At 44.4% G+C, this 11,296-nt stretch overlaps 1 long non-coding RNA gene across 1 annotated transcript; it reads left to right on the plus strand.

Annotated features, from left to right (window-relative positions):
* The first annotated feature begins 9,613 nt into the window (after nucleotides 1–9,613).
* Nucleotides 9,614–10,878, plus strand: LOC309539659. Its single transcript, XR_014222924.1, has 2 exons — nucleotides 9,614–9,685; nucleotides 10,726–10,878. It is a non-coding gene; the product is annotated as an uncharacterized lncRNA (long non-coding RNA).
* Nucleotides 10,879–11,296: the final 418 nt, after the last annotated feature.

Raw genomic sequence — 11,296 nt, forward strand, 5'->3', positions numbered from 1 at the left:
TGGTAGGTAGTGTCAGTAGGACACATTGCTTCTGAACATAGAATTGAGTGTTGGACGTCAGCAGAAAGCAAGCATAATATGTTATCCTCCCTTTCTCAAACACCATACTTGACCTGGTGACTCAAGGGTCCTCAATGAGGAATTAGAAATCATTGCTGCAAGAGCTAGCCATACAAAGCGACACCATTTCAGTGAGGAGGAGAGTTTGGACTTGATGTTCCGCCTTTCACTTAAGGAGTTTCAAAGCGGCTAACAATCTCTTTTCCCTTCATCTCCCACAACAAACACTCTGTGAGGTGAGTGAGGCTGAGAGACTTCAGACTTCAGAGAAGTATGACTAGACCAAAGTCACCCAGCAGCTGCATGTGGAGGAGTGGGGAAGCGAACCCGGTTCACCAGATTATGAGTCCACCGCTCTTAACCAGTACACCATGCTATTTCCTATATTCCCTATATTCCTATATTTCATGGACTGAAATAAACATGAATTTGGAACACCCCAATCCCCGCACCAGGGGTGCCAACTTGTATAAAATATTGTGGGGGCCCAGGTAAGCCACATCCCACATAATTCATCACATGATGCAGTGCACACTCACTATTTGAATGGGAATGCCCATCAACTTGGTGGGGGCCTGACCCACTCAAATATTTTATTGTGGGGACCAAAGCCCCCATGGCCCCTAAGAATTGGCTCCTATGCCCTGCACAATTCCTTTATAATCCCTGCAGATTATATTAAGGAGAAGGAGCACCCAAGGTCATCATCATGCTTCCAACCCAGATGGGATGGGAACTGCAGCAATATCTGTTTGTTTTGAAGCAAATTTTTTCAACCATTTCTATACCACGCCTGCCAAGTCCTGGGTGATTAGGCAGGGGTATGAGGAATCAGGAAGTGTTTGGGGTTTATTGGATTCAAATTGTTAAGGGTCTTGTGAATTAAATCAATAATGTTGAACTTGCTCCCCAAATGCTGTCCTTGGCTACTCCTGAGGGTGCTGTTTTTGTGGGCAAGGAAAGTTCACAAAGTTTTCTCCTAGCCTGATACTGTATACAACATCAAATCACATTGAATATAACTGATCTGTAGAAAGAGCTTTATGACCTGAAAATGGAGACAATGTTTGTACTTTTGTAACCCTAGAAAATCTTTAATAAAAACCAAGTTTCATGGTCATGTCGATTTGTTTTCCTGAATTAAACATATACAGTTGAAGGTTAGAGTAAGCGGAATGAGCATAATGTTCAAATCATTGGACCTTCCCACAAAATATTTAAACTATTTTTTATAGCTTGTGTATAGCTTTCTGTAGGGGATGCGGGTGGCGCTGTGGGTAAAAGCCTCAGCGCCTAGGGCATGCCGATCAAAAGGTCGGCGGTTCGAATCCCCGCGGTGGGGTGCGCTCCCGTTGCTTGGTCCCAGCGCCTGCCAACCTAGCAGTTCGAAAGCACCCCCAGGTGCAAGTAGATAAATAGGGACCGCTTACTAGCGGGAAGGTAAACGGCATTTCCGTGTGCAGCTCTGGCTCGCCAGAGCAGCGATGTCACGCTGGCCACGTGACTCGGAAGTGTCTCCGGACAGCGCTGGCCCCCGGCCTCTTGAGTGAGATGGGCACACAACCCTAGAGTCTGTCAAGACTGGCCCGTACGGGCAGGGGTACCTTTACCTTTATAGCTTTCTACAAAATCACCTACAATCCTTACGTAACTGTTACATAACAAAGCAATTGGAAGTCTTAAACGAGCTTTGGTTCATCCACTCAGAATGTTGCCTAACTGGTTTTCATTCATTCTTAATCCCTGTGTGTCCTTGACCAAGCCTCACAGGCCAAAACCTTTGAGCTTCAGCACTTACACTTACAAGGGTCAAGGTTTCCAAGAACAGATGTCCCAAATTAGGCTTCTAAATCCCACATTTAAGCTTCTAAAACTGACTTCACTTTCATTGCTAAGTGACTGGCCCTTTGAAACAGTTGTTTCTATAAATGTAGGACTATGACATCTAACTTTAGACAATCTAATTTTAGGTCATCTCAGCTTGCTGTTACTAAATATAAATGAACTTTATTTCATAAGGCTTGTGCTACCTATTGATTAAGGGAGAAGTCTCATATCCAAGTCCCTGTTTGAATTAAGAGATAAAGCACAGACCCTCCAGGATCCTATTTTCAAGGGCCAGCCCGGGACTTACAGAAGGTGTCCCAGTTTCTGATTTGATCCCGGAATGTCTCACTTTTCCACAATTTTCATTAGAGAAATGTTGGAGAGTGCGGTAGGATGCCCCTATTTTCATCAGAGAAATGCTGAAGAACATGGAATTATCTGAATCCTGAGCTATCTAAAAGCAGACCTGTATAGGGAAGTTTTTAATGTTTAATATTTTATTATGTTTTTATATATGTTGGAAGCCGCTCAGGGTGGCTGGGGCAACCCAGTCATATTGGAGGGGTATAAATAGTAAAATTGTTGTTGTTGTTGAATAGGGTGTCCCTATTTTCATTGTAATGAAAATGGGGTATTTACATAACAGACAAACGAGCATATAAACAGATCAAGTTTAAGAAAATTAATGTGGTATGACCACACTTGCAATATTGTGCAGAGTTCTGGTCACCTCACCTGAAAAAAGATGATATTGTAGAGCTGGAAAATGTGCAGAAAAAGAGACCCAAAGAGGGTGGAACAACAACAACAACAACAACAACAACAACAACAATTTATTATTTGTACCCTGCCAATCTGGCTGGGTCTCCCCAGCCACTCTGGGCAACTCCCAACAAAGACAAAAAAAAATACACAAAAATGTCACACATTAAAAACTTCCCTGAACAGGGGTGCCTTTAGATGTCTTCTGAATGTCAGGTAGTTGTTTATCTCTTTGACATCTGATGGGAGGGCGTTCCACAGGGTGGGCACCACTACCAAGAATGCCCTCTGCCTGGTACCCTGTAGCTTTGCTTCTCACAATGAGGGAACTGCCAGAAGGCCCTCGGCATTGGACCTCAGCGTCCGGGCAGAATGATGGGGGTGGAGGCGCTCCTTTAGGTATACTGGCCCGAGGCCATTTAGGGCTTTAAAGGTAAACGCCAGCACTTTGAATTGTGCTCAGAAACGTACTGGGAGCCAATGTAGGTCTTTCAAGACCAGTGTTATGTGGTCTCGGCGGCCACCCCCAGTCACCAGTCTAGCTGCTGCATTCTGGATTAGTTGTAGTTTCTGGGTCACCTTCAAAGGTAGCCCCACATAGAGTGCATTGCAGTAGTCCAAGCGGGAGATAACTAGAGCATGCACCACTCTGGTGAGACAGCTTTGAATGGTGTAGAAAGAGTGGAGGGAAAGGTTTTTCTTCCTTTCCAATAATATGAGAACTCAGGGCCAGACAATGAAGCTGAATGATGGAAAGTGTGGGGGGGGGGAGGGGAGCTAGTATTTCTTCACATAGTGCATAGCTGAACTACGAAATTTGCTCCCATGAGAGGAGTGATGGCAGCCAACTTGGTTGGGTTTAAAACAGGATTAGTCAAATTTCATGGAGAATAAGGTTATCAATGTCCACTAGCCATGGTGGGTCTGTTCTATCTCTTTTACTGAAGGTAGTATACTTCTAAATATTGTACCAGTCAGTGGAAACAGTAGGGGGGGGGAGTGCTCTTTTGCTCAGATCCTGTTTGTTGGTTTCTCACAGGCATCTGGTTGACCACTGTGAGAATCGGATGCTAGACTAGATGGGCCATTGGCCTGATTCAGCAGACTCTTCTTATGTACCGTATTTTTCGCCCTATAGGACGCACTTTCCCCCTCCAAAAATGAAGGGGAAATGTGTGTGCGTCCTATGGGGCGAATGCAGGCTTTCGCCGAAGCCTGGAGAGCGAGAGGGGTCGGTGTGCACTCTCGCTCTCCAGGCTTCGCGGACCTCTCCGCAAGTAGCGGGAGCCAGCGCTGGGCTCCCACGGCTTGCAGAAAGCTGCCTGTTTGGGGGCTGGGGTCGGGGGAAGCTTGGGCCTCCCCCGCCCCAGCCCCGCGCCTGGGGGGGGATAATTTTTTCCCTTTATTTCCCCCCAAAAAAACTAGGTGCGCCTTATGGGACGGTGCGTCCTATAGGGCGAAAAATACGGTAGTCATCCTACAAATTCTTTGCAAACAGGTCACAGCAAGCTGCCACTCCATCAATTTCAATGAGTCTATTCAGAATATAAATTACTTGGATGCACCTTAATGATTCTTCAGGCTAATGTTTACTGTTTCATTTTTTTAAAAAAAGGAAATTGGAAGTATTAGTGCTTTGAATTGGATGGAGGGTGAATGAGTGGGCAAGGAATAGATTATAAATAAATAAACAAATGGGGCAAATTGGCTGATAACTGATCTTACGCTGATGTTTCCTACAACAGTTGTAATATGGGGAGCTGCCCAGAGCCCCACTAATATTGTTTTCATGTCAGCTTCACTACAACATTCATGTACAAAAGTACATTATTATTTGTAAGTTCAAATTCGCATGTGCGCGCACACTCACACAGTGACCTGGAAACTGTTGTCTGATTTCCATAGCAATACTGCTGAAGCAGGCATATGGATAATATCAAATCAGCCCCATTATCTCATTAGTAAAGGACTCATTAACATGAATGGTCTGTTTAACCAACATTTGCATGCCATATATTGCTGTGCAGATTGCAATTAACATCTGCCAGAGTTGTATACGAGTTGCAGCGCCCGATGTAGCCTGCCATTTCCAGTATTGAGCAACCCTGCAGCAGCAAAAACAAATAAACAACCTCCTACCTGACTAATGCACTAACATTTTCTTTATTTGCTCACACTCAAAGAGGTCTCAACAGTACAGAGATTACGCTCATGAGGTGTCAATATTGCAAGGGAGCTGAGCTGTGACTCCCGCTTACCATTCATTCACATAAACCGAGCAAATCTCAGAACAGCTTGCTAGGAGCCAACGTTTTGCAGGCATGCCACCTTTCATAGACACCTGCCTAGATCTTCAGGTCATCAGCAATGGCCTTCTCCAAATCCCATGTCCATCAGAGGCACCTCTGCAAGTAGGTATGTCTGGTGCCAATATTGCCTTTCAGGCACCTGGCAAAGATTGCAAGCTTTTAAAATATTTAAACATTCTAAATATTTAAACTCTCCAAATAGCATCTGGGTCTTAATTTACTGCTTGTTTTGTTGGGTTGTTTCTTGTTTTTTTAGCTGCTAACCGATCCACCCTTTCTCTTCCCGCTCACTGCAAACTACCTGGAGATCATTGTGAGAAAGAAAGTATATAAATCTCTAACACAGAGTAGCAAACAAGCAGCTGAAAATAAATGGCTCGCTGTCTCAGGGATTCAGCCTGGAACTTACGAGGTAGTGTTGTTCCAGAGGGGCCAACAGGGCCAGCTAAGTCCTACTCAGAGCAGACTTCATAAAATTAATGAGTCTAAATTACAGTGGTACCTCTAGTTGCGGACCTAATCCGTTTTGGGGTGTCGTTCGCACCCCGAAAAGTCCGCAACTAGAGTGCCTCTTCCACACATGTGTGCGGCACGATCAAGCACTTCTGCATATGAGCGAATCGTGCAGATCACTTCTGCACATGTGTGGGTGGCGAACCCGGAAGTAAACACTTCTTGGTTTTCCGGGTTCGTAAGCTGAAAGTCCATAAGAAGAGCAGAATGCAGCACAAGGTATGGCTGTAATCATGTCCATTTATTTTGGTGAGTCTGCCTTGAGTATGACCAACATTGGATTTAGGATGGGGGGAGAAATTCAGTTTGCATTTAAAGGCAAACCTAACTAATTGGCACTTCCCAAAACAAACCACAAACTGGGTTGGTAGAGCATGAGTCTCTTACTCTCAGGATTGTGGGTTCAAGCCCCACATTGGGAAAGGATTCCTGCGTAGCACGGGGTTGAACTGGATGACCCTTGTGGTCCTGCACGACTCTACAAGTCTGTCTGTCATTCTTTGAAGGACAGCACCTCTGAACGTTTCAGTCCAGTTCTCCAGCCAAGTAATGTATGCAAACACATATACTAAGCTAACATGTTTATTGGGTTAATAACGTAAATCTTGGCACACTTGACCTACCTAATGAGGTCTTCAGGAGAGCCAAAATTCAAACTGATCTGATAAATATTGCCATGGATACAGCCATGGGTGCCTGCATGTTGTTGTTGGTTGTTGTTTTGCTTGGAAGGTGGTAAAAGTAAACACCAAATAAAAGTAAACACCAAATAAACAACCAAACAAATTAGCATCAGAGTAAGGCCTAACATATTCTCGAAGCTACCAACATGAGTCTGACCAAACTGTGGGAGGCAGTGGAAGACAGGAGTGCCTGGCGTGCTCTGGTCCATGGGGTCATGAAGAGTCAGACACGACTAAAACAACAAAAGGACTAACATTTCTGGTAGATCCCATAACTGAGCAGTGACATGGTCTAAGTATTCCAGATCCAGCACTCTGTTGGTTCCCAATATTTTCAGTATAGATAGAATAATAACCACTTTAGTATCACTCAACTCTTCAAATAGTCAAAGATTAGCATTGTTAGAGAAATCATTAGGTTTGGTTTCAGGATTGAAATATACTCGGAGTTGAGTGTTGATTTCATGCTCTTTACTTCAGCTCATGGTCATCAGTGAGTGAGTGAGTCCTCCCCCCCAAAAAAAAAAATCTCTGGTTGACAGTTAAGTCCAGTTGCAAACGACTCTGGGGTTGCAGCGCTCATCTCGCTTTACTGGCCGAGGGAGCCGACATTTGTCCACAGACAGTTTTTTCGGGTCATGTGGCCAGCATGACTAAGCCGCTTCTGGCGAACCAGAGCAGCGCATGAAAACACTGTTTACCTTCCCGCCGGAGGTACTTGCACTTTGACGTGCTTTTGAACTGCTAGGTTGGCAGGAGCTGGGACCGAACAACGGGAGCTCACCCCGTTGTGGGGATTCGAAATCCTCTGGCTATATATACATTATTTACACAATTTGTCTTGCATGATCGGCTGATTCAACTCCCCTCCTGGAGCCTGATTGGGCTGTTCCTGCAGGCCACTCAAGTTGCTGCCTTCTAGGATCCTACCAGCCTATTGTTCTAGGATCCATGCTCATTACATAACAAGGATTAAGGATAATGACATTTGCTCTGGTCAAGAATAAGAGTGGAGGTGACATGGAATGAGAGTGACATTTGATTATTCATGTACTGCTTAGCCACAAAGTTGTACAAAAATGTTCCAATGCATGGAACTGCAGACAGCCTGTAAAGCGAAATAACTGCTGATGATGTAAAATGAATCTAAAGAGTACACAGCTATTTTGGAACATGTTGAAATACTGCCTTGAACCTTTCTATAGTATTCCACTATATTTGAGCAAGTAAGTCTCTGTGCTTTCTGTGACAATTACTGTATAAATATTGTGCACATTGCAACATGTCCAGGGGACTCGCTAGTTTTCAGGAGTTGCGAAACATCTCTCAGGTGTACTTCAGAATAAAGAGGAGCTTCAGGCAACTGAATTGAAAAGCAGTTTTCCCGTGGTGCGTGTTCTGCAACAGTATGCCCCCCTCAATTCTGCAGGAAATTTAGTAAAACTGAATAATGTAGCTTTGGAATAGAAGTAGCTTCAGAATTCAACTTAAAAATCATGGCTTCCATTTAAAAAACAAACAAAAAAATGAAAACCCTCTACATTTTAGTTTTTATGGTTGTCAAAATACTCATCCAGGTGTCTAGGCAATGCTGAATGAAATAGCAAGAGTCAGGGAAGTTGTTGAATCTCTTTGGTCAAAGTGCACTCTCTTGTCATTTTTCATCCCTCTGAAGGGCTTGTAGTGCTTTCCAGGTATTCAAGGAAACTAGTGGTGTGCCATGAAATTTTCCATAGAGGAACAGTTAGGATCAGAGGTGCCAAGGGCAATGGGAGGGGGATGGTGTCATGTGTGAGACATCGCCTGTATGAGCATCCCTAAGCTGGACAGAAGTTTCCCAGGCTTTGGGAAGGAGGCAGCAGGGAAACATTTAGGGGACTATCCTACTCACCCATGTCTACTGACTGCACACCACTACTGGACCCCAGCTGCCATCAGCTCTAGCCAGCTGGGCCAATGGCCAGGGATGATGGGAGCTGTGGTCCATCAGCTTCTGAGCGCTTCACAGAAAAGGTGCCTTTTGACCAGGAGGCATGTGAAGGAAGAGAGAAGGGCAGCATCATGGATAAGAGATAAATAAACAACAGTAATAATAATGAATGCAAAGAAGGTCCTAACGTTTTTGAAACCAAACAATGCTGCTCTTCAGAACTGAATGATCACTGCCATAATCTCTTACCAGCATTCAAAGGTGTATTTTCCCCCATCCAGCAGTGAGTCCCAGGCAAGGCATGGTAGAGAATTTCATTTTCTAGGTTCCTAGGGTGGGGCACAAACTCCATATCATCATGAAATTTCCTAGCAAGCCATATAGTGTTCCATTAGCTTTTGGCAGAGTTTTGCTACTCTACCTGATCCAGAAAACTCGTTCCTGTCTTCTATTTTAATTGCACCTAATGGGTCCCGCTGTGGCAGTAGCAGAATTTGGGAGGCTGTGTTCCACCCAGGGAAGAGTGAGACAAGCGCCACTTCCCTTATGGCTGAAACTGTGAAAGAAGACACTGGTGGAAATAGTGCAGCCATCTGCAAGAGAGTGTGCTTGCAATGAGGTTGTCCGTAAAGGGATTTGAACTGCTCTTTGCAATTGACTCATTCAGGGGGACTGAGTGTGACCAGGCCAGCCTTCCATGTGAAAGATCCAGGTGCCTGGGACTGCACTGCTGATTGCAAGCAGCATGTGCTCCATTTAGGGCTGGATGGGACCTGTCCCACCTCCCTTGGGGCTGAAAGTATAGACAAACTTGCTGCCTGCCACTATGCTGCTGCACCAAGCGAGAAAGCCCTTTTTCAGAGGCGTTATGTCAACTGGAGCTGGGCTAGAGCTCAGCATCCATTCCTGATCAATTATTTGTATGATTCAGATATGTCATTGTTTAGTGAATTCTCTCTTTTTTATCTTCTGTGCTACTGCCGGTTTTGATACAACTGTCTTAGTGGAAATGTTCCTTGTTAAATTTTTAATGTGTTGTTATTGTGAGCTCGATGCTGATATTAAAGCAAAGGAAGGCAAAGCAAGCAGTGTCAGCAGTCCAGCTGTGAGAAGAGAAACCAAAAGGAGGGAGACTGGATCCCTGCCTGCTGTTAAGTTCACTGGCATTCTACCCTGGTGTCCCTTGGGAGTTGAAGTGGGTGGCTGCTACTGAAATTCATAGGCTTTGGGAATCAACACCACGGCCAGTGTGTTACTCCCTCCAAAGTGCTGCTCGGGTGATTAATCCTCCTCCTGAGGCACTGCTGCGACAGATATCTGAAGACATCTGCACACCCTGTCTCAGCAGAGTCAGCAGACAGCAAAAGCAAGGCTTTGAGGTGTGGATACAAAGCTCTATATTTCTTATTTACAGGACAAAGATAAACATGGCTCCTCTCAGCTTCATCATGGGGGGGGGAGCAAAAGTAGTACCACAGAAACAGGGTATCTCAACTTCCGTTCCCATGACATCCAACACTGTGGAATGTAAACACACAGACATGTGATGAAACCATCCCATATCTGCAGCACGGAGGAATGAATTCCCAACATCCTAGAGGGTATTTTGAAGATCATAGTGGGGAGTAGGTGAGAGGGGTGGGCAACTTCCAAAGCAGGATTGACTCAGAAAATAAACCAAGCTATTCCAGACATTTGGGGAATTATCTTGGCTTCTCTCAATTTTGAACGATGCCTGGAGAGAGCTCAAATGCCTGGAGAGAGCTCAAATGTTACTAGAAAAGTCCTCTTTCTAGTTATAGAAGCTTGTAGGTATTTCCAAGATTTAGTTTGAAAATTGAGTTCTTAGGGTGGATTTTTCCCCATGTTCTATTGGGGTGTGGGAAGAGAGAAAGAATAATAATAAACACCAGGGAGTAACAAAAGCCCATAACCGGCTCATTTGGGCAGATCTGGGCTTCAGCTGAATTGGGTTGAGATAGTCCCGGATCACTTGAGGTCAGGATGGCCCCCCCCGATAATGATCTGGGACTGGCAAGAGACACAGCAATAGTGGCAGGGGAGAAGGATAGGCACAAAGCCTTTGCAAAGAGCTGGATGGAGCTGTTTGCAAGAGGACTTTTAAACAGCCCTGCACAGTGCTTTGCCTATTTGTGCCTGTTCTGATCAAGGGAATATCCATGCACAGCCAAATGAGCAGGACTGAACCCTCCACTCACCAGCATTCCTGTTGGCTGCAGGGAATGCATTGGAGAAGCAATACCCAACAGGATTTAACTCTGGTCCCCAAGTAAATTCAAGGACTAGATCCAGGTTGGGTCAGCCCTGAGTTGGGTGAGGGCCGATCCAAAGTCTTAGAATGGCTGCTGGATTGGGTTGTGGGATGCACAGCACTAAATCAACACCCTACATTACCAGTGTGAGGTATTCATGTCTATTCAGAAGTTAGAGATCTATGGGACCTTGGTAACTGTAATCATAGTCTAGCTTGACTTTTCCAAAGTTAACAGTGGAAATTCCATTGGAGGGAGGGGAGAAATTAGGACTCTTTATCTAAGAAATTATCATGGGCCAAATAGAATTCACAGTGATATTTCCTTTTATTGCTATTATTATTCATTAAAGCATATTTCAATATCAGGGAAGTGAAGTTCACAAGGGAGAAAAAGGACACCCTAATTATTTCTCATGGACTAAAGCGCATCGGTTGACTGAGCTTCCCTGTGTGAGATGGCTTCCGAATGGCCTTTCTACTGTTGAGGGACAAATGAAAGAAGCCACCATTTTGATTGTATTTCTGATCTCTATCTTCCTCCCTTTGGACATTTTTAACTTATTTGTTCTGAAAGAAGATCCTGGGTGCCTTCCTCATTTAATAGACTGATTTGAAACCATCAGAAGCTCTGGAACGAATTCATAATGGATATTTCCTAAAAATGCCTTCCTTCTCATTTAAAGAAAGACATCCTTTCAGCCTCCAAAGTGGTACCACGTTGGCAGGGAGTACCAGCAAAATTATGTTGAAAATATCTATTGAATTTATCATGAGTTAGCTAATGCTTTGCCTATTAAATGAAGTGCACAGTGACTAATGAATTGGAGAACGGATATTCAGTCCAGCATTCAACAATAAATTATGTTGAAGAATTCATTAAAAATGTGGGTCAAAGTGTGTGGGGGGGCTCTTTCCAACCCCCTCTGTGATGGTCACA

The sequence above is a fragment of the Podarcis vaucheri genome, assembly GCF_965113315.1.
Source record: "Podarcis vaucheri genome assembly, chromosome: 8".
NCBI classification, from domain to species: Eukaryota; Metazoa; Chordata; class Lepidosauria; order Squamata; family Lacertidae; genus Podarcis; species Podarcis vaucheri.